This window comes from Heliangelus exortis, chromosome 2, assembly GCF_036169615.1.
Source record: "Heliangelus exortis chromosome 2, bHelExo1.hap1, whole genome shotgun sequence".
Lineage (NCBI taxonomy): Eukaryota > Metazoa > Chordata > Aves > Apodiformes > Trochilidae > Heliangelus > Heliangelus exortis.
In genome coordinates, this window is record NC_092423.1 from 143,823,634 (window position 1) to 143,844,414 (window position 20,781).

At 40.7% G+C, this 20,781-nt stretch overlaps 1 long non-coding RNA gene across 1 annotated transcript; it reads right to left on the reverse strand.

Annotated features, from left to right (window-relative positions):
• Window positions 1-1,761: 1,761 nt before the first annotated feature.
• On the reverse strand, window positions 1,762-19,980 carry LOC139793567 (uncharacterized). Its single transcript, XR_011724652.1, has 2 exons — window positions 17,006-19,980; window positions 1,762-4,146 (listed from the first exon to the last, which is right to left on the reverse strand). It is a non-coding gene; the product is annotated as an uncharacterized lncRNA (long non-coding RNA).
• Between the last annotated feature and the right edge of the window lie 801 nt (window positions 19,981-20,781).

A 20,781-nucleotide genomic window follows, 5' to 3' on the forward strand; every position in this document is an offset into this window, starting at 1 on the left:
CAATTAACCTAAGGATGGATCCATTTTACTTCCCTTCTTCAATAAGGTAGTATCAAAATTCCCACAAGACTGCATTCTATTGTGCAACAATCAATTTCCTTTAAGGTAAAAGCACCTTCATAATATTAAAAATTAATATTTACAATGCATACACTTAAAGAGAAAAAAATAAAGTAAATTATTTAGTGTATTGCACTGAGTTGTTGCATATCCTAGTACTCTGATTCCCCACTGTTGTGCACAGAAGTAACCCAAAAGTCAACATTCAAAGGACTCCTGTGAGGTTCCTGCTGCTGCAAAAGCAGCATTTTCCCCATCTTTGCATTGGGCACAGAGGGTCTGAAACTGGTGTCAGCAGGAAATTTTCACCATGTAATTCTGGCTTGATCATGTTCATGTACCACTCATACGCTTTGATTTTATAGCTTGTAGTGGAACGTCCTCCTTTTAGTAACAGAGCTGAAAACATTCCCATTTAGCAGCCCTTATGCCTTCAAAAATCAATTTTGTAAGTAAAAAGTTTTCTACTACCAGATTATAAGTAGACTTCAGCAATTAAAGGTTGCTTATTCTGGTGGGTACTGTTTAGACCTTGATAGCAACACAAAAAAAAGGCACTATCACAAGTTTCAAATTGAAGAAAAGTTACAATAATCAAGATTTCTATTACAGAAGCCCAATCACATCACATTTTCAAGTAAAGGTTTACTCCTGAAGCCTGAAAACTTGTTGTAGTTAAGTGAATTCTGTTATTACATCAGTATGCCAAGATTAATGAGGAAGCTGCATGCAGTCACTATGGATACCATGCTGACCTTCATTATATTTGAGAATAGTTAAAAAAACAGTGGTCACTTGCAACAAAGGCCCCTTTAAGCTGTTCCAAACCTGAAAATTCCTATTTTACATTGGAAAGAAACAGGCTATTTCATGCAGAGGTAGGCACATGGTATTCAACTAATTAGGCTCCTAAGCATTAAGTTGCAGTGAACCATTTCTTACACTGCTTTCTTTTAACACTTACTTCTTAAGGAATAATGAAGGTTACTACAATGTCACCTGTCCAAAGAGAACAAACTCCCCACAGCCTCCCTTTGTTTCTACAAATAAATCATGACAAAACAGTCCATATATGTGGCAATGAAGTCTTTTACTGCTTTATCAAACTCACTGTGAACTACATATAGCATCTTACAAAGTTATTATATTTGTATAGAAGGAGTCAAAATTTTCATTTCCAAATGTGGTGCTAGAAAAGGCAGAGGCATTACAGATCCCTTTGTATGCCTACATGCTTGAAAAATATGACTTCTATAGAAGCTCAATCAAAATTGAAGTTGTGTTTTTATTATGGAACTTCAGCTATTCTCCCAAACTTCCTATTTTTAAACAAATCTAAGTAGACAACATACTCAAGCTTACACTGAAGGCACTGCCCTCCCATTTCCATAAAGCTTAAAAGCCCTGGAATAAACAGGGTTTATTCTAATGTCATCACAAACTGAAGAATCTTGACTGCTGACTACTGTTAATGCCTTTAACTGTTTTTCTTAAGAACAGCAATAAAGATAGAATCCATTCAAGTGTGAAATCCCCTCCTAAATCCACAGGTAGAGAACACACAAAGTCCTTTTGACACAGAAAATTTACCTATTTGACATTTTCCAATAGCAATGTATGATCACCTGCCTAGGAGCTGTGCTTCAACTGTCAGTATTCCAGTTTAACAAAAAAAGGTTTAGTACTAAAAAAGGGACACCATTAAGACACAAAGTTCATGTTTATTCACAATTTCTAAATCACATCTATTCAGGCCACAGAGATTTACTATAATTTTCCCAAGCCTTATTTTACCACTCACACTGAACTCTGCTTTACATAAGCACCATGAGCAAAGAGTTCAACAAGACAGAAGGGAAGGAAAGAGGGGAGGAAGGGTGAGGAGGCAAGCAGACAAAGAAAGTTTCTTCTTTCTCTTTTGCCCCCCATCTTAAGATGTCCTCATTCTGCAACTAGCATGACCACTATAACTCATTGAATTTGAAGCCTCAGTTGTCACAGAGAAACAGTTAAATATAATTGGGGTCAAAGGAGTCTATGCATGCACACTCAAGTGTGTGTTTTGGAGTCCAGGTCTTGTCAATCCATCCATCTGCCACTCACATCAGTTTAGCCACAGATGTCTGATGCAAGGAAAAAGTGACTGGAACTGACACAGGAAGACAAATATTCACTATTGCTCTGATTTTTTAAAGTCAGAGTTATTGACTAGAGCAGAGTTGAGAATTAAGCAATCCTAAATGTAAAAAGAATTCTTGAACTGTGCACAAATCTAGAAAGTAGTAGGAAAACTTTGCAGTGGTAGTTAACTCTGGATTTTAGAACTCTGTAGTATTTTAAAACTCTATAGTACTATAGTATAATGTTTCAAGACTAATGCTTCATGAATTGGTATGTCCTCATTATGCTCTTTTCTGCCTCCCCCACAAACTCCTCCTCAGTCTAAAATAAGGAAAGAAAATAATATAAATCCAAACACTTGTTTTTAAAAGATTCCTTCCCTTGGTACCTTATAGTCATGTATTTATACCAAGTCTATGTAAATACAAGCCCGTTCCTCTGATACTACAGTTAAGTACCCAGAAGCTTTATACTTCAAGTCCCTGTTTTTACTTTTATTCATATGTTTGGGGTGGGTAGTCAGGGAATAGAGAACAACTTCATTTTACTAGAAAGTTTATTTCCAAATTAAATGCTCAAATAAATTTATCCAACTGAAGTATTAAGTGATTCAATTTCTCACTATTTATATATATTTTTAATTATCATTATAATACATAAATATTTTTATTCCACTTTTGCCCTGGGTCAAACAATGTGTCTGAATCAGCATTACATTTTAAGGTGCATAGCTAACTTCTCATATGTAATCCAAATCACATCATCTCCAATAGATACAGAAAAAAGATCATGCTGAGAGCCAAAATAAAGTTCAGATACAGATTCAAAAGGGCCTCTCCCCAATTGCCCGACATTTAAGTCTGAATAAAGAACAAAATTATAAATTTATTTTGCTGTGGTTAAGAATGATGCCAGCAATTGGAGACCTTCAGTTTTATATTCCTCAGGCTAAGCACAACGTAGCTCAGGCTGGAAAACTGCATCTTTATTTACAAAAAACTATCTTGGCTGTCCACTGAGTGGAGTAACATCTGCAAGAACTTATTCAGACCAACTTTAATAAACTTTTTAAATAAAGCCAAGTCTATTCCAGGTGACTTGTTAAGTTCTGCAATGATCAGTTCACCTCCACAGAGGGCAGGGAATGGCTAATCCAAGACCACTGTGCTTTAAAGATAAGCTAAAAAAATCTAAGAGCCTATCTACCACAGGAAGAACTTAGCATAATGAATTACTCTCATAAAAATCTCAACCAACAGGTTAACCTGCAATTAACAGAAAAAGGAAAAAAAAAAGTATTAGCATCCTTACTTGTATGTCCTTTCCTCAGAGTACAGTGACATGCACTGCCATTTTTGCTAATTTTTAAGATTTAAACATTTCTAGCAGGGCAGCTAAATAACAATGCACTGTGACAGAAGCCTGAACAACTAGAATTACAGACATAGGAGAAATGTGAATACTCTGTGAATGCACTATGCCAGCTTTTGCATGAAGATTTGTTCCTTTTCTTTATGGTCCCATAAAAGTCTTCCATCTTAAGATTCACTCAGAAATTTTGAATTTACATACTCAATGGGTTTAACATACAACTCAAAATTGCTATCCATGGAACAGTTCTGATTTCATAGTTTCAGCTATTTACTTTTCCCCTTTGGTCCCTCTTACATGAAAGGTATTTTTGCCTCATTCATGGTAAAGAGCTACAATAAAAGTAGATTGTTTAATCCCAGAATGATTCTTGGAGGAACTTAATTAGAAACTATCAAATTAAATCACTTTAAATATTTTACAGCTACCTCTCCATGTTATCCTGAAAAGTCTTCGAATTCCTAATTTGGGCTCACAGTCTGCCATTTCTTCTTTCAAGGTAACCAACATCTCCAGTCCAGCATAACAAAGCTCTTTGTAGAAAATTAGATTTTTCTTTTTAAAGACATCTTTAAGATTCGGATGGCCTCCAATCTGGAAAATATAAAGAAAGTTCACATTACTGAATATACAATAACTGATCTGGTTACCTCTAATTAAAGAGAGTGGAAGACAGCAGGAGGAGGGAAAAAAACTCTCAAACTTGACAAGAAATAGAAACAAGTAATACCTTTAGTACATGTTCTTTGAGTAGTTATTCAAGAGCTCTACCCATAAAAAAATAACCTAAAAACCAAATTAATCAGTCTTTACTGTTTCCAGTAGCAAGTTTTCTAAAATGTTGAAGTCCTCCATTCCTGCTGATGGTAACATGGCCAAGCATGAATGGAGAAACCTCCCTGAAGAGATATAGACCAAAAAAGCTACAGAAATACATACTTAGGCTAGGTAGGAGTTTTTTGGGGTTCACTGAGGTTTGGTTTTTGTGGGGGTTTTGTTTGATGGATTATCAGTTGAGTCTGGCATAGCAGACTCCAGATCAATAACACTCTTAGCACAATCCTTCACTTAATGACTTTTCACTCACATTTGCAATTATAATTCTCTGGTAATAGCAGCTGTCAGCAATAGCTCCCTGTAACACTGTGATGGAAACAACTTGAGAACTGCAAGGAGACATTAATACTACAAGGTCCCTTTGCTTACTTCTGCTGAAAAAGGACACGTTTGGATAATCAGTTAGCAGCAGAAGTCCAACAATTAAGTCTACATCATAGTACTACATTGCTGGAAAAATGGTATGAGCCAGAGCACTGAGATCTACAGTCAGTAAAAGACAATTTTCCCATTTAAAGTGTAACCCTGTGTGAACATATTTCAATCCTTGTAAACAAGTACAGTTGCAAATACAGCAAATCCTGGCTCTCACACTTTCAGTTTTGGCAAGAAGTCTGGAGATTGTTACTGCAGCCTATAGACTTGGTGAAAGGAACAAGGTTATTTCCCCTGTTATATAAAGTGAGCCCAACTCCTTCACTGCAATTAAATCCTATAGAACATCAGACTGAGAAGCCATCAGTATGTGTCAATCCTAACCTAGCTCCCAGAGCATATACATTTTTTCTTCAAAGAAAAAAAGATCAACCCAGGAAGAATGCAAGTCATGAAGATCAGATAAGTGGAGGGTACTTGGTTTTACAAAGAATCTTTGTCCTTGTGAAACGGTAAAAAAAAAAAAAAAAAAAAAAGTTTGCAATAGTACCCAAAAGACCTGCACCTTTAACATATAAATAATTACATACAGGTTGTCTCCAGAACAGAAAGACCACACAATACAGCCACAAAATATACTAAAAAAAAAATATATACATAACAAAAAAACAACCAAACAAAAAACAACAACAACCCCCCCCACACCCCAAAATAAACATCTCTCAACTACTTTCAGAACAATTATCACTTATTTAAAAATGTAAGTTTCACAAAGAAAAAAATGTTCAGGATTTACTTCCAGAGTAACTGGAAACAGAGACAATTCACTGGCAAAGCACCTCATTTTGAAAAACTTATTCCATATTCTCTATCTTAAGGATCTAACAAACAGACTTGGAGAATTACTACTTTCATAGCCTCTCTCAAACAGTACTTCCTCTATAATCAGCCTCTTTCAATAATTTATAACACCACAGGAATTAAAACAGACCTTCCTAGTCTGTAAATATGCCAGGAATAAAACTGACATATCCGAGTCATCATGTTTCCTACTTGGAGCAATGTAACAAATATTTAACATTTAGCTACTACACTACAATAAGAAGAGGAATTCTTTTTTTTTTTTTTTTTCTTTTCTCTTCTTTAAGTCATTAAAATAATATTTGATTTTCATACTGACCATTAAAAGATTTTTCCTTTTTCTTTTGCTATATTCTATATATAATTGACAGTATCATCTAGAAGAGTGTCAAGGCATTCACAGAAGGTTCCTGACAATCACAAAACCCAACACATACGAGAAAGTCAGAAGAGGATTTGGAGTTCCACCAACTTCTGGAAGGCACATGGAACACACCAATTTAAATTAATTTTCATAAATGCAGACACAAAGGTAACCATGAACAGTTAATGATTCAAAGGCAGAATGTACCAAACCAACCTCACATGAAGAGTTGGAGGGCTACTTTGATAAAAGCTGAATGGTGCACAGAACATGACTTCAGGACAACTTTCATGTCAGTCTCCCACTGCAGTTTCATCCAGGAGCTGAGGAAGCCTGAGCTCACCAACAGGAGAGAAGCTGAGCTGCAAAACTGGAACTCTGGATCATGAGGATGCAACCAACAGCTCAATGTCCAGCTGCAAGCTGGCAAAGGACAACCCAAAAAAACCAGCACAGGGCTCCAAGCACAGCCATTGGCAAGCAGGAAGGTGACACAAACGCACCCTCTGCAAACTGGCAGGGGATTGTAAAGTGGAGGGGGGCAGACAAGAAGAGGGGGCTGACACAATGAATGGCTGCACTTCTACCAACAGAGACAGACCATGAGAAACCCAAGGATGGGGCCAAACCTCATCAGGTTCAAGAAGGAAAAGCACAGAGCTCTGCACCCAGGGCAGAAGAACCCCTTGCATCAGCACAGGCTGGGGAAAGCTGGCTGAGGAACAGCCCTGCTGGAAGAGGCCCAGGTGCTGGGGCTGAAGCCATCTGAAACAAGAACCAGCATCTCACTGCAGAGAAGGCAAAGTGCAGAGAGGACTGCAGGTAAGGGATGGGATCCCTTCTCTGCCTGCCACTGGCAAGGCCACTCTGCAGGTGCTGAGTGCTCAGGGGAGGATTCTCACCTCAAGGAGGATGCCGAGCCCTGGGCTACCACAGTGGTGAAAGGCCTCAGGATCATCAACCACAGGGAGAAACTGACGCACATGGACCTCTTTTCTCTGGAAAAAAGGCTAGGGACCAACTAAGAACTGTCCAGTGTTAAACCATGACACCAAGTCAACCAGAACCCTCTCAGCTCTACCAGACAGGACAAGAAAGCAGCATGGCTATAAAAGGTAGCATGGAAAATTCTAGCTGAACATAATGACAAACTTTTTCACAGAACCACAGAATCAGCCAGGTTGGAAAGGACCTCTGAGATGATCAAGTCCAACCCTTGATCCACTACCACTGTGGTTACCAGACCATGGCACTGTGTGCCACATTCAGTCTCTTCTTAAAAACCTCCAGGGACAGAGAATCCACTACCTCCCTGGGCAGCCCATTCCAATGCCTCATCACCTTCTCTGTAAACAATTTCTTCCTATTATCCAACCTAAACCTCCCCTGGCACAACTTGAGACCGTGCCCTCTTGTCTTGCTGAGAGCTGCCTGGGAAAAGAGAACAACCCCCACCTGGCTCCAACCTCCTTTCAGGGAGTTGTAGAGAGTGATGAGGTCTCCCCTGAGCCTCCTCTTCTCCAGACTGAACACCCCCAGCTCCCTCAGCCCTTCCTCACAGGACTTGTGCTGGATCCCTTCACAGCCTCCTTGCTCTTCTCTGGACCTGCTCCAGCACCTCAATCTCCTTCCTGAACTGAGGGGCCCAGAACTGGACACAGGACTCAAGCTGTGGCCTCACCAGAGCTGAGTACAGGGGCAGAATCCCTTCCCTGGACCTGCTGGCCACGCTGTTCCTGATCCAGGCCAGGAGGCCATTTTCACCAGGAGGGTGGTAAAGCACCAGACTTTCCTGAGAGGCTGTGAATTCTCTGTCCTCAGGGGTTTCCATGGCTTTGTACAACAAAGCCAGAGCAGATATCACCAACTGCTAATTAGAGCCCTGCTTTGAATAGGTTCATAGAATCATCACAGAACTGTCACAGTTGGAAAAGAACCCTAAGATCACCACATCCAACCATCATAGAATGGTTTCAGAGTGAAGGGACCATAAAGATCATCTAGTTCCATATCCCATGCCATAGATGGGGACAACTCCCACTAGACCAGGTTCCTCCAAGTCCTATCCAATTGCTTCTTGAACACTTCCAGGGATAAGGCATCCCAGCTTCCCTATTCAGCCTATTGTTGGGCCAGACCTCCAGAAGTTTGTCACTATACTGGAAACACCATGACCTCATTTATTCCCGTGATACCCTTCCATCAGCAATAGCCTTGCTTATATAATTATCCTCAGACATGATGAAGTCAATAAAGTCTTTGAACAAAGAATTATCCAGAGATGACATCAGTACAGACTTTCCTATAAATAGCTAGCACCTCAAATCACAAATATTTAATGTTAAAACTATTTTAAACAACCGATGCCAAGTATTTTAAAAAATACAGAAAAAATATAGCTTTTATACTTATGCCTACTGAAATTATGCTGCCAAACATTATCCCATGGTCACCTCTGTAGATCACTCAATGTTCTTTTTGCAGTAGAATGTTTCTCATGAGGCAATTCTAAACATTAAATTTTTAAAATGTCACTCTTAATCAATGTAAAAGCATGCCTTGTATTTAGGGATAGACTACAGATTTTAAGACTCTATTTTTCCCTAGCAAGTTTCAATTTTGTTTCCTTCTAGTATTAAATACATCTTTTCAAATTATAGTAAACTAAAGAGGATGGACAGTATGGCCCATGGAACTGTTATCTTATCACATTAAAAATGCAGAGTTTTAGTGACAGACTTGAACCAACTAAGTATACAGTCTGGGAGTAGTTTAGGAGTAGAAGGACTCACACTTAGGACCAACAGATTAAGCAGTCATTCAATGCACTGAACAAAACAGCTTGGTGAAGAGGAATCCTAGGTCACTACCTGGTACCATTATCTTGCTTTTTGGATACTTTTGCTCAGAGCTCACCCCAGCTGCAAGTCTGAAAACTGTCCCAAGGCATTGTTTGTTAAGATTGTATGTTCATGTGCTGTCCCCACAGACTTCTATGCCAAATAGACAGCAGACTCTACCTGTACAGAAATCAACTGAGCAGGACTTACATGGAAATCACTTTTCTGAAATGCTGGAGAGAATTAGCAGTCTGCCCTTACATTACCAACACACCACCTGCTCGTATGTGGGCAGTACAGATTAATCCAGAAAGCATCCTGACCTTGATGAAACAAAGACCAACCAAAAGAATGCAAGAATAAACTAAAGTGCCTCCAAGCCATCAAAGGCATCTAAGCACCTAAGGTAAAACTTCTCCCCTGAATAACTTGGCAGTATAACACAGTCCTGAATACTAATATTCCTGAAAAATATTTGTGAAAGCCTCTAACCAAGGATGTGGTTCCTTTGATGGGTGCTTTGGTGGCCAGCTGCTACCACATGAGCATTGGTTACTTCATCAGCTCTGCAGAGAAGTTTGCATCAGAGATGCAAGCCAAACCTCTGAGTGAAGCTTCTGTACAAAACCATCACTGAATCTGAAGTTTCTACATTAAAAACCTGGTAAAATCAAATTTACACAGCAAACTTTACTGGAGCCCAAAATAAAACCTTAAAGGTAGGCACATCCCCAAAATGAAGGAGCCAAAAAAAAAATCCCATACTTCAAGCCACCCAACTCATTTCACCACATTTATACATGAAAAATAAGAAATAAGCAAACATATTGTTCTTTACAGGAATCCTATCCCACTCAGTTCATAAACCACGTGATGTTCTCTGAAGGAGGTTTGAAGATCAAGGATGCTACAGCCCTTAAGATTTATTTCACCTGTTGAAAAACCTAAAAGGTACCTTCACAGATCTTTCCACAATAGTTGTCACCTGTTTCAAAGGCTTTTGAAGGATAAGTAACTGAAGAAAACTCTCAAAGTGTTTGGAGACTGTAAATCATCTCTTTTCCTCAGCCTCTTCTATGCTGCTTACCTGCAAGTCTGGGACAAGTTACTGGAAGCTACTTTTTAGACACCCACTACTTCTATTCTTTATCTGAGTGACCAGCTGCAAATTCTCTGTCAGTTTTGCAGAACTGTTCTATCTTAAGCAGATGTCCATGGAGACCATGTTAGCTCTACAAAAATGTTGTAATAACATGAAATTCCTCTAAGGAATCAAATCTATTAAAGAAAAAAAAAATAAAATTTCAGGTGCAGTTTGTAATTTTCTTTCAGTGTAAAGAATTAAAATGTAACTGGTACTAGAGTAATAAGCATCATCCATAGCATTTCTAGGACAAGTATGTTCTGTGAAAACAGTTAAATAAAACTTAACCTGTGCAACTGGACCAATAAAGTCACACTTAAAGAAATGTTGCAAATACAGCCTTCCAATAAGTCTATAAAATAAACTAAAGCACCAATAACAGAGCAAAACTCACTGCCCTTCCACAAAGCCACAAAAATTCAGCTGCCTTAGCATAGCTAAATGCAAGAAAATATCATAGTTGGCAGTATCTCTCAAGCTCCGTATACCAATGAAGTCTCATAATCATTCAAATTCCAGCATAACTACAAAAAAGTAAAGCTCCTCAGACTAATTATATTTTCTAACTTAAAAGCTGTAGCTTAAACAGAAAACATCACAAAATTACCAACAATCTGTACAGTGCAGTGCTTCAGTCTTCAATGATCAAAAAGCCCCTGAGCTTTCTGATCTGAGCAAAGATGAACCAGACAACTAAAATAACTTCTTGATTCTGCCATCAAGAGGTTGCTCTACAATCAAGAGGGTGAGGAAATAACTGAAGGAGAGATCCACAGAGTTCAAGTTAACAGAGTATTACACACTATCTATACTATTCAGGAAAATTATGCAATAGAAGATTTGTAGTGCACCAGTAAACTGACAGAAAACCAGTACTGACATTTTTATTTAAAGCAGGTGATCTAGGAAAATACTCCCCTTTTCACAAAAAGAAAAATTATTAATGATTAACATTCCTGGTATTCCTAAGAGAAATTTAGAAGTAATACTGCCCACAACAGCAATTCATCTGTGTAAATAAAAGGTCTTGTTTCTTAATTTTAAAAAAAGCAAGAAGTCTTTACTACAACAAGGAACTTCACACTGAAATTTGTGTTGTGTAAGAAAAACCAACAAATAAACCAGTACTTTTCCCCAACACTGTAGTATGCAACTTCACATTAACATACAGGATCACAGCTTCAGTTTTTTTAGAACCAAGGAATGTTTAAGTACCTAGACTCATGCTGCTTTCCCAAGATTTTACTGCTTCTGGTTAATATTTGGCATAACCTGACTTTTAATTGAACCACCAGCTTAGCAGGTCCTGATCCAACTGGTGTATTTATCAAGACAAGTCATTTAGTCACCACATTCAAAGTGAAAAAAGTAACTGTAAAATTTTTACTAGGCTTTTGAACTCAAAGAAGTTACACAGCAAAAAATGAAATGAAAAACCATGTATAACTGCATAATGTCTGAGCACATAAACTACTACATTTATTTTGTAACTAATAATGTTAAAAGCAATTAATCAGATGCAATAACTGATTATTCAAGTTACAGAGTAATTCAAATTAAAAAAGTCAGATGAGAGGGAAGAGTCAAAACAGATGTATTCCAAGCAAAGAAAATATCACAAGTGTCCTTGTTAAGGGAAATCTGTCTTATCACAGCTGATTCAAGTTTTTGAACATGGCAAGCTCTTAACTGCTATAGTTTCCTTCTATAAAGCCAAGAGATACAGCACACTAATCTCCATAAAACTCTGGAAATCACCTTAACTTTGCTTGCTATTTCCTTGAAATACTCCCTTGATATAATCAGAACAGACTGGGGACAGGTTGCAGAAGCCCTGATTTCCCTGATCCGAGAACATTCCCAGTGTTCTGGTGACCTGAAAGTGCCTGATCCTGTCAGCAGACAGCTCAGTTACCCCAGCAAACATAGCCCAGCAAAGGGCTATGTGAAAACTAAGGTGTCCTTAGGGGGATCATAAAACAGCCACCAAGGAAAATATTCTTTAAAACACAGCCTTTGTCTTATTGGGATAAAGTAGACACCTGTCCAATTAATATTAAAGAAATAGTTGCCTATAGTATTTCTTGTCTTAACGTAATTTGACAGAAGAAAGGTGTTTATTTATCCTTTAAGAAGTTAGTGCAATATTGATTAGTCTTAAGTTAAAGTTTTACAGATTAAAATTTACCAAGCAATCACTTAAGCGAAGCAAAACTCCAAAAGAAGTAGACTGGGGGACAATGATGAGAAATATCTATTTACAAGCATAATCCATATATAATCAGATAATTTAGTTACAAATTTATCAGCAGTGCTAATAATATATCACATGTGGTCTCCATAAAAGCTGAAGGTACTCTCAGAAAACACTAGGTTAGCATTACACATGATACTAAGTGCATGAATATGTTGAAAGAATGTATGCAAAAGTAATGACACATATCAAGTATGGACCAGTCAGCCAGCAGAATGAATATGGGCATGAAGAATAAACAATATTCTTTACACACAAAGGTTCCCATATCCCAGAAGAGCCACAAACAAGTTTTCACAGTCCCAGCCAGTAAGAATGAGGCAAAAGAAAGGAAGATGTGATAGAAAACTCACAGCAAATGTAACTTATCTTAATCAAAGCTAACACTGATGAGACACTACTGACTCCACAGGTCCAACAGCTGTGATGTGCCTTAGAAGTTGCAGGTACCAGCAGCTAAGCAGGTGGTTAGCATTTGCTTAAACCAGAACAGAGTTTTCAGTCTGTTCTACTTAAACCCTTCTGCTTCAAATTTCTCTCTTACTAAAGAACTCTGCCCCCTATTTTACTCCTCTGTTTTCTGGTACTGAGAATATGGGGCAAGGAGAAAGTCTGGTGAAAGTTAAAACAGAAAAAAAATACTTTGTGCCAGCAGTCCTGAGCAGTTTGTATCCTAGGATATGTGCTTAGGAAGCTCACACACTAAGGAGCATTTTCTGCCAAGCTGCAAGGGGTCAGCAGGGCATCTTCTGTGGGAAATGGTATTTTCCAGAAGGCAGAAGTTTTAAGCTTTTTCTATGTTATTAACAGTACACAAAATACCTCCCCACTCACCCAAAAGGCAAACTCAACTGTGATTTCTGCCTATACAAGTACTCAGTGCACTGAACACTCCAAATGATAAAACGAGCAGTTTAAGATAAGGCAGAGAGAAGAGCTCAGTCTTCTGGAACACTCAGAAACACTTTGAACTTCAGAAGAGTGACAGCCCTGCATTTAGCTCTGCCCTGCTGTATCTGCAGAGAAAACAATGAACTGAATTAAGAAACTCCTCTGAGGCTCATCTGGCAGTTTGATTTATTATACTCCTGTTAAGCTTCCAACATTTATTCTCCACACAACTCTGACACAGAAAGAAATTTGTTTTGGACCAACTTATTTTATTTCTATATTCTTTATATGAAATGCCCACAATCTTACAAATTCTACTAATACCACTTTGATATCTATCATGCTGATTCAGTGCTAAACACAAGAATTTAACAGGTTTTTGGCTTAGCCTTCTCTTTCCCCAGGATTCAACATGCCCTCAGACACAAAATCTTATCTAGGGCACTTCTAGTGAATATTTTTATCTTTTTTCCTTTACCATTCTAACCTTTTCTGCAGAAATTTGGAGTTAATTCTTTCAAGCTTCTTGGGCTGTTAAAAGTCTACCGGTGTTGTTCAAACTGAGACATCCCAAGATGATGTAACAGAAGGAGGAAAATGGTGTTACTAAAGGGTAACTTCAGGCACAGAAAACTTATCTGTACTAAATGCATCTTAAACTGCAAGGTGGCTTCTGCTTCCTCTCAGTGCCAGCTCTGAGAAAGCAATGCCTCTGTACTGGGGAGCAGGGTATTCTTCTTAGATAAGTTCATTACCGTTTTAATTTACCCTCTAAAAAAAAAAAAAAAAAAAAAAAAAACAAAAACACAGTTTGAAACAAATATAAAAAGGAAAGACTGGGACTGTTAATGGATTGACCAACATGCTGATCAGCAGTACAACAGAACAACAATTACAAATTGATATTTTAAGCTTTTTTAAGAAAGAAACAGATTTGGCTTTTTTTTTTTTTTGTTTGCTTTTTAATAATCCTTAGCATTGAGATAGGTGTTACAGGATCAATGATTCAACTATATAACTATGCCTTTGTTCTTTAACTTCATCACTCCAACACTGCCTTCAAGCAACAATCTGGAAAAGATCACCAAGCTAGGTGAAGTTAGGCTAGACAACTACCCAAAAAGTTTCCAGCCAAATTAGATAAAATAAATTAAGTAGACACATTATCAAAAACGTCTTGCTGCCTTCTAGACCATTTTAGAGGTTAAAAAAAAACTATTGTCCCATAGCATATCTGTTTTGTCCGGGCACTACTACGATTATAGATAATTTCAACATTATTAGTCCATGTTATATATGCCAATGACAGATCTGATAAACATGAAGTCAGGTTCTGGAAGCACTGACCTCCCTACACATCCCAGAACTTCCCTCTGAGAAAGACAGGCATGCTTTCACCATTACATATGATACAGGATTTTTACTTCTCTGTTCTATAGATCACAACAGGGAAAGTCCCATCATGTTAAAAATGCAACCAGCATGCAAAGAGCATACTCACTTGCACAGTCTATTTAGCTTGTTCTCAAACTGATTATTCACCTGTTTATACTGACTGCCATCTGCCCACTCCTCCTCTTGTCTCTGACATATTTTACCATAATTGGATTTTTTAGCCCTTTTTTTTTTTTTTTCAGCACCTTCCTGTACACTTTTTCCAGGTCACTGACACATACAGTGAATATTAACTGCAGGATTATTTCCTAGGACTCCCCAGTCATTACATTTCAAATCAACTCCAATACAGAGAAGGTTTTGGCATAAAGCACTTAAAAAAACCCCACTATTATTTCCCATCTTTAAATATATTTATATATATAATACAGATAAATTACACATATTAAGCATGTACATATATTTACATACCAAGATAGGAAATAGATCTGAGACCAAGTCAGCCACTGCTTATGCTTATTTTGCCATTTAAACTGCAGCATGAGCATTAATCACCAGTAGATACATACAAGTGTGAGCCTACAGGTATTTTTATTTTAGGCAATCCACTGCTTCACAGAACTTGACAGTTGTCTCCATTAACTCTATGGCTGCTATAGTCAAATTTTATCATGTGTTGAAAAAAACGCTGGGATTAATTTTGCAGTTCAAATCTGGCCTTTTTGTTAGTATCAGGAATGTTTGTTTCCTAAGTTGTATATGACAGTTGCTTAAACCCCCATCTGGCTTTTTTGATTTACACCAGGAACTTCCGAGCTAAGAGTTCATGAATATATTAACTGCACTATTTTTTTCCTTCCTCTCCTACAGAAAAAAAAACTTTTCAACAAAACATTTAAGTTCAAATGGACCTGCAAATGCCCAATAGCATTTTGAAATTCAGAAAGTAACAAGGAAAGATTCTGTGCTTCTTTAGACAAAGAGTGATTGTTAAAATAAAAAGTAGAAAAAACAATCCAAAAGAGCCTTCATTTGACTTTGTCTGCCACTGACCTTTAGACCTGACACCCACTGCATCCTGTGAGAAATTTTTTCCAAGAGCCAACTTTCTTATAAATATTTTAGAAGATCTAAGCATGCAGACTACATTTTATTTGCTTACATCTACAGAATGAAAAGGCTATTGAATAATGGCAACACATAAGTGGGCCTTCATATTCACGTAAGTATCTGTAAAGCAATAAAATACAATTTAATGGAATCATGAATGTGCTACAAGCAGGTGCTTCTGAAGTACAATTTTATTTTTAAGAGGTTTATTCTTACAGCTGCTAGTCTCTAAAATGCACATAACTGCATTCCTGTACATTTTCCTGCACATGGTTTTAAAAGATATTTACATATACCTAAAAAATTAACAAAAGAATTAGAAAAAGACCATGCATTCCCAGATAACGTGATAAAAGTAATACTGATAATTCAACTCCCTAAGCAAAATGAAAATTCAAGTCTCTCTCAAATATTTTGCCCATTATTTTCCTTAAACTCTGCAAGAATGGCTTACTTGCAGGAATGTGTTTAGTTTTTAAGTGTCAAAGCACTGTACCTGTTCCTTTTCAGATAACCAGTCTCCTTGTCCAGTCTTACATTCCTCATCTCTCCATTACACTAAGATTTTTTTGTGCAGTGTGAAACAGACCACTTGCCGTGGCAAGGCACAGAAAAGATTTCTTCATTACTTCCAGAGGCCACACCAGCACTCCTCTCCACATGTGCTTCTCCTCCATATCAACCCTTTTTCTCTTCTGTGTGTAACTCCAGTGCAGAGCTGTACACCCTGTACACTCATGTACACAACTGCTTGTAAGGAAACTTTCCAGCTGTTCACAACAAGCCATAGTGCCAGAGAAAGACAACCACATTCACCAGAACAGGTAAGCAGGAATTTGGCTCCCCCCAGACTGCTAGAGCACTAACAAGAGACTAAAGTAGATTTTAAACAGGTTTTATTTTTGAAATTGAAACATTAGATACCATTCAAAGAAGGTGCCCGATTTCTGTATAAACATTTCATTACTACAGGATTTTACACCAGCAAGTTCAAGCTAGATTTAGTAAGCAAGAAAAACAGAAGTGTTGGGGTTTAAGAGCTTGTAAGGAAAGGTTTGTCTCAATTTCATCATCAAGTGCCAGCATTTTCATTATAGATCACTAAATGCTAACTACAAGAAAAAGTTTAAAGCACCAGTATCTGAAGGCACAACTCCTCTTGAAGACCTAATAGTAAGAAGTAATAGTATATAAAAGCCTTTATTTTACAGTCTTAATATTATCAAAGCTTTTCTGCAACTTTGGTCCTATGTTTTAGCATAAGCTATCAGTGTTCCAGCCATGTATGGTACGGATCAAGGCTTCTGCCCAGTAAAACCCCTCTCTCACTATGTGCTCCATCACCACATTACTTCACAGTGGTTACAGACAGTTTTCATTACCTAACAGAGCAGGGGGACCAGCTGTGTCTTTTTCCCCAGTTGTTCCTCTGATGTCTCTTAGGAAGACAGCATTATGCTCCTGGCATGGATCTCTTCAGCATGCTCGTGAGAAATTTGCATGTAGACATTTGAGACAACAAGCAGCCAGTAACTATCCAGCTCTCAAAACCTACAGTAAGACAACACCAATGAATTTCCATGCATGAGACCAGCAGGACAGGATGTACAGTGCAAGCTTACATAAGGCACAAGTCACTGCTGGGAACCAACAGAAGTGAACAGCATAAATGGCTCAGGAAAATGCTGATGTCACCCGCATACATTTGGGTTGTGCTGGCCAAGTTTCTCTGATCCTAAAACTGCCCTTCCTAGCTGCTGGTAAAACCTCACAGTTTGCTCTGCTTTACCAAGATAACAAACAATTTGCTTTCAAAACATCATGTTTCTTCCTAAAATGAGAGATAAAAATAAGTTCCAATTAGACTCTATGTCTACTGAAGTACTTAAAAGCAAGACTCTAAAGAAAAGCAGAAAATGCAATGGAGAACTGGAAAAGCATGCAAAGGGGTACACACATACTTGCTCCTAATACTTACTTAAAAAAAAAATAGTTCAAGCACAACTTACCCATTTTAAAGTATGACCTCTGCAAACCTACTAAGGTCAATGACACTTAGAGCAGTTACCGGTGAGCCCTGCTTGCATAAATTAAAGATGCCTAAGGGTAGCTATGAAACTGGGTATTTGACTTTTTCCAGGGCACCTACATATTCTGAATTAACCAAGAATTGCCATTTTACCCGAGCAGCTTTAAGTTTTCTTAAGAAAAAAAGAAGTTAGCATAAAGTAAAACTGTATGGAGGGAAAACTTAGCTCCCTGAGGTGAGTACTCACAGCAGCAGCTCCCAGCTCTGCACTTGGCTGCTTTCACCTCTTAATGCAGTGGCCTCACTGCACTTCAAAGCAGCCTGTGACCGAGGACAGGGAACTCCTTCACAGCTTTAGGACCCCTGTATTGAAGTTTTTGCCTAAAAGGTGTTTGGTTTTCTATGGAGAGCATCATAGAAGGTGATAGGTGAAATACTGTTCCTGAAACTGAACTACTCCATTTTATTATTCTCTCATTACACAAGTAAAAAACTTTCTGTCAACCTCTTTAGTACCTTCTTGCAAATAAAGAGGACCCCTGAGATAGCATCAAGTTAATGCAACTACCCAACCCTGGCAAGTACAACTCAATGGCATCACAGTAAGTTACAAACCAGAAGTAATTTCTTCATCATATCACATCAGAGTATCTCTGATTTACCTACAAAATCACCAAATCTAGCACCATATATCTGACAGATGTCAACTATCAAATCAGCTACATTAGAAATTTAAAAGGTTTCCTTGGCAGCAGAAAGGGACATCAGTTTTGCTCTAGGCAAACAGGGGGGAAAAAAACCCCCATGAACTACCTGCATTATGGAATGGCAGCCCTGTAAAAGCACATGACAATGAACTCTCCATAAAAATATGGAGTTCATAATGACCACACTGCACATTGTGCAGTATCACAGGTCATTAAACACTGCTTTAAGCAAGTACCTACTACACAAAAATTCTGCAAGCAGAACACCTGCAGCCTGGCTACATCTCCTATGCTTCTACAATAGAAACAACACTATCTACCAGTTATTACTATAGAGGATTTCACAGTCATTAGCATATTTATTCACAATATGTTTTTGGAGAGCAACTCTATTCCTGATCCATTAAACAGAGGACTGATGGAGCAAGACTGATCCAAGGTCACAGAGTAAAGTGAGAAACTTCACCTGGTTTTGCCTTCATGCAACTAATACTTTCTATTAATGAGTCATAGCTGCTCCTCTAAATTATTCTTTGAACATGAACAGACTGCCTGTGGCATTCAAAACTCTACATGCTAATAACAGCTTCACTCCAGGGTTTTCTTAAAAAAGAAAAAATCACACCCAAGGGCCTTGTTCTTTGCTGTCACAGAATCCTACTTCAGCACTGGGCTACTGCGGGGGAAAAAGGATTGTGTGTGCAATTATATACATATATATATGTACGTATATATATATATATATAGGTATATATAATTAGTATGTCTGTCTCTTTTGTGATTCAGCTTTCTCACTAAAGAAAAGCCAGTCCTTGAATAGTTTCACTCCCTCGTGCTACAGACCACCGGGCAAGGGCAAAGTGCAGGGAAGAAGGGACAGTCAACTGGGGAGACAAGTTATGCAAAGCCAGGGGCCGGGCCGGGGGACAGAAGTTCCTGCAGCCCACACACACAAAAAAAAAGATAAAAAAAAGAAGCCCAACTTCTGTTCCCAGGTCAAAAGGGTCAAAGCGCAGGGAGGTGAGGGGGAGGACATGGCTTGTACGGTGCAAAGAGACCCTCGAGCCGGGAAGGGTGCGGGGCTCCTCTCCCTCCACGCAAGAATCTCGTCCCACTCCCCAGAGCCAAAGGGGTGCGGAGCCCCCTCCCCAGGCTCCCCCACACGGCGGGGGCTGCAGGCTGCACACCGCTCCGCCCAGGACACCCCTCCGGTCCCCGGCTCCGCAGCCCCTGCCCCAAGGCCCCCTCCCCGCGCCCCTCTCACCGCCCCGAGGCCGCGGCCTGTCCCTGCTTCCCAGCCCGCCTCCCCAGCGGGGCGGCCCCGCCTGGGCGCTGCTCGCCCGTACCTGTGAGGGGAAGCGGCGGGGGGGTGGGGGGTGGGGGGCGGTCGGCTCCGCCGCCCGGACCGTAGGGGCTTCCCGGACCGGGCTGCCTCACCCGGCCGGCCCGCCCGCCCGCCCGGCCGCCACAGCCGCCCTCGTTTGTCCGGCGGGTCCCGCGGAGCCGCCCGGGACCGGCTCGGCCTCGGCTCGGCCCCGGCCTGGCCCGGGCTGCGCCCGCGTCTCCTCCTCGCCTTTAGTTTGACCTTTTCCGTGTCTCCGCTCCCTGTCCCCGACACACTTTGACGTCACTCCCATGGCAACCAATCCCCGCCCCCTTACACCCCGCGCGCGCCCCGCCCCGCCCCCCCCCTCTCCGCCCCTTCCCCGCACGCATCACGCACTCACGCACGCGCCATCAGGAGAGGTGGGGCCGTCCCGCTTCGCCCCTCCCCCTGCACCTCCCCGCCCCGCCCCTCCCGGCTCCGCCTCCACCAATGAGCGCGGGGTGCGTGCGGGTGGGCGGGGCGCAGCGCGGCGCGCGGGGAGAAACATCATCAATAGCGCGAGGGGTCAGCCGAGCGCGTGGTGCCCGGACCGGGGGGGGAGGGGCGGCAGGGGAGTGGGTGCGGGGGGTGCCCGGTGCGCACGGGGGGGTGCCCGATGCGGGGTACCCGGTCCGCAGGGGGTGCCGGCTGCCCGGTCCCGCAGGGGTTGCCCGATGCGGGGTGCCCGCTGCGGAGTGGCCGGTGCGCGGGAGGTGCCCGGTGCGCAGGAGGTGCCCGATGCGCGGGGGTTGCCCGGTGCGGGGTACCCGGTCCGCAGGGGGTGCGGGGTGCTCGGTGTGCAGGGGGTGCCCTATGCGGCGTGCCCGGTGCGCAGGGGGTGCGTGGCGGATGCTGCGCGGGGTGTGGGGTATGGGGTATGCGTGCGTGGTGCATGTCCACCTGCACACCCTGTGCGCTTCGTGTGCTGGCGGCCACCAGCAGTGTGCGGGGCGCGGCTTTCACCTCCCCGACCCCCCCCCTGCAGCCCTGGGAATGGTGTCGGGCGATGCGGGAGGGAGGGAGGGCGGGGTGGGTGGTGTCGGAACGTGCAGGTGG